The sequence below is a fragment of the Neophocaena asiaeorientalis genome, unplaced genomic scaffold, assembly GCF_003031525.2.
Source record: "Neophocaena asiaeorientalis asiaeorientalis breed wild unplaced genomic scaffold, Neophocaena_asiaeorientalis_V1.1 scaffold253, whole genome shotgun sequence".
In the NCBI taxonomy this organism is placed as follows: domain Eukaryota; kingdom Metazoa; phylum Chordata; class Mammalia; order Artiodactyla; family Phocoenidae; genus Neophocaena; species Neophocaena asiaeorientalis.
In genome coordinates, this window is record NW_020174553.1 from 1,584,467 (window position 1) to 1,588,227 (window position 3,761).

The following is a 3,761-nucleotide window of genomic DNA, read 5'->3' on the forward strand; positions in this document are numbered from 1 at the left end:
TATACAAGGGGATATTATTCAGCCACCAAAAAGAAGGAAATCCTGCCATTTGTGACAACATGGATGAAACTGGCGGACATTATGCTAAGTGAAATAAGACAGAGGAAGAAAGATAAATACTGTATGATCTCACTTATTATATGTGGAATCTAAAAAAGTCAAATTCAGACAGTCGAGTGGTGGTTTCCAGGAGCTGGGGAGGAGGTGGGAATGGGGAGAGGTTGGTCAAAGGGTACACACTTTCATTTATGAGATGAATAAGTTCTGGGGATCTCACGTACAGCATGGTGATTCTACTTAATAATATTGTGTTGTATACTTGAAATTTGCTAAGAGAGTAGATCTTTACTGTTCTCACCACACCAAAAACAAAGAAAGAAAAAGATAACTATGTGAGGTGATGGATGTATGAGCAAATTTGTGGTAATCATTTCACAGTGTGTATATCAAGCTATCATGTTGTACACCTTAAATATATACAATTTTTATTTGTTAATTATACTTTAATAAGTCTGGGGAAAATAAAAGAATTTAAAATAAAAAATAAAATAGAGTTTAAAGATAACATAGATCAAAAAGTGATGAGAATGACTAAGACTTAGTTAAATGAAATGGCCCCTTCTTTTTTCTAGCAATATTTCAATGATTTCTGTCAAACGAGTAAAAAAATAGCATTTCTTAGATTTTGGGGGAAAAATAACTGACATTAGGTAAAATAGTAAGTAAGATAGGGAGAAGTAAATAGGAAGTGAGCAGATGATATAACCTTATGTCTTTTGACATTTTCCAGCTGCTCCTTAGTGACAAAAGTTAAAATCTATATTTGTCACTGTAACAATATATACTATGCCAAAAAGCCTGAGTCATATGAAATGTCCCCAAATAAAATTTCATTTGTAATATAAGACATTTTAACCATTCTCCTAAATGAAAAGAAACTTGATTTAATTAGAGATCAACTAATTAATATATTTGTTATCTAACTCCTAGGTAATTTCTCTTACAAATAAGAGAGAATTATTTTTCTCAAAATTCAAGGAAAATTGTGTCTCTCTTAACTTTCCTCTCAAATAACAAGAATTATGAAAAGGGTGACCCAGAGGGTAGCTTCTTTTAAAGTTTTGATTGAAATGAACGTTAAATTTATAGATAAGCCATTATCTGAGTTTTGGTATTGCCAATATCCAGCACATTAAAGTTATTTATTATAAGCCTTCATGTTTCCAAAATAAAATGTCTGGCTTTTGCACACCACAGCAAGCATCCACACTGAGTGAAAAAAAATAATAATAGTAATGTTTCTCAGGCTGAAAAGCTCTGTTTATGAAGTTGGAATCTGATATTTCTGTCTCATGTTCAGTGGAGCCACTTTGCCTACATTGCCTGTCTGCAGTCTTCTGGTTGATGACCTCTTTCATGTAAAAAATTAATTCAAGGCAACACCGCTAACAATTTCAAAGCTTGCTGTGAAATATGGCATATATAGAACTACTTTCAAGATTTTCAATGAATCACCCATTACCTATCTGTGATAACGGAAAACTCTCTTACCAGGTGATTATGACATTTGGCTTCAGAAGCTGAGTACATTTTATTGGTACCAATTAATTCTAACAATTAGGTTATCGTTTTCATAGCTTAGCTATTATTGGCAGAATTGTCATCATGCTCCACATTTCCTTCCGTAGGATCATATGGATCCTTGTATACTGGGTCGCATATCATGCATTAAAAACAACTGAGATAGGCAGAGAAAATTATTCAGGGACGGCCAGTCAGCATTCCTAACAATGTATACATCAAGCGATTAGAATCAATGGCAATCATGTAAGTAGAGGTGTTACATTGACCTCATGATTAAAATAAAGCCCCAAACTCTTAAGCATGTCATGGTAGCCATGAGAATGGGGCTTGAAGAACTCCATCTACAGGGAACCTAGACCGGAGCCCCAGCAGCTGCACTCTGAATTCCATCGCTGCATTTGTGCCGTGGATTCACACTTCCCTGGGCAACTTTGACACAAGGACTTCCCATTTGTCCAGCTGAATCTTTCTTAGACAGCACGGCAGTTGGGATGCTTTCACCCCACCTTACTTCCCTTTCTGCTTCACTGGGGTCAGACTTACACTGCAGTCTGATGGATCTCCCTGCCTCTCCTGGCTCCTTCCCAATTTTCTTTCATAGCACTTCCTTATTCACATCCTTGTATGTTTAATCCCAACTTGTCATCTATTTCTTGGAAGACCTGGACATATGTCTAGAAATATCTGTTGGGTATTCAATTAAAAGTGTAATAGTGAAGAACATTGGTATTCTATTACAAGTTAATCACTAAAGGGATGTTGCCTATAAGCTTAAATTATACGTAATGGCCCATCTCTGGGAACCCTGCCTCCCAGGTAATGAGCATTAAGCTAAAATACCTTTGTTTAGCTCACAGGAAACATCCTGACCAGGCCCACCTGTGAATGACTGCAGGGAGGAAGAACTAAACACATCAAATCTGGAGGCTGATGGGAACCAGGAAATGTTTGACTTTACTCCCTCCCCTTTTGGTATAAAAGATGCCCGAATCCTAACGCAGGCAAGATGGTTCTTTGAGACGTGACTGGGTCTGCTAGCTGTCTGATTAAAGTTGCTATATTCCTTTGCCTCAAAAAGGAATAATGTCAACTCGTCTCTCAATTTATTGGCCTGTCCTGTGGCAAGCAGTACCAGCTTGGACTTGGTAACAAATGTTGGCAAAGCCAGCTAGAAGCCTTGCTACTCAGGGCCAGACAGCCCCAGTTAGGGAATTTTGGGGTAAGGCCCAAGCAGCTGCCAGGACCACTTGTCCTGTGGATCTTCCCTTCAAAATTCCCCAAAGTGCCACCGGCTGCCCCAGCACTTGGCAGTGGGAGCAAAGAGTTTTCATCTGGGAGCTGACGAGTTCCATACAGTAGGGTAAGTTACTCCAGTGTGTACAACCAGAAACTTTGTGTCCTCTCCATTTGGGTTTTTTTCTCCAGAATAAGCCAATTTTTCCCTAATTTCAGCAGGTTATCCTGTTACACAGAGGAAATAGTTGCTGGACTTTTACCCAGTTTGTGTACCAGTTTGTTTGTTTCTTTGGATGCTAGCATTTGTGTGTGCCTTTTTGTTTGTTTGTTTGTCCTGTATTTGTGTCTTTAAAAAATGGGGAACGTTTCAATTATCCCTGAAGAAAGTCCTTTGAGGCCCATTTTGGATAAGTGATCTGATTACAGCTATGAACTAATGAGTGAGAGGAAGATGGTATTTTATTGTAAGATTGTGTGGCCACAGTACTTGTTAGGATCTCCACAAGGGGTTTAGGCAGGGTTATCTTGGGACCCTGTGCACCGTGTACCATCAGCCTTGCTGTGTTAATTACGTCATCTGTGGTCTCCTGTGTCATTTGTATATGTAAAACCCCAAGACCAAACTTGAGGATTTATTTAGGGTTTCCTGTTTGTCCTTTGGGTATTTTGTTTCATTTTGTTTTGGACCATTTCTCCAGTTACAGCCAAGTCAGTTTTATGATGTTTAAAACTTCTACTGATGTCAAATGGAGGAAAGGAACAGGACAAAAACAAAAAACAAACAAACCAACCAAAAAACCTGTCCTTGTTTGTTTCTTTTCCCAGGGAGAAAAGAAAGATTCCGCTAGGCTCCTAAGATCGATAAAAGCCCCATCCCAGAATTCAGCCCGGTTTGTTGATGGCAAGCCAAAAAGGCACACTTCGAATAGTTAGAGATGACC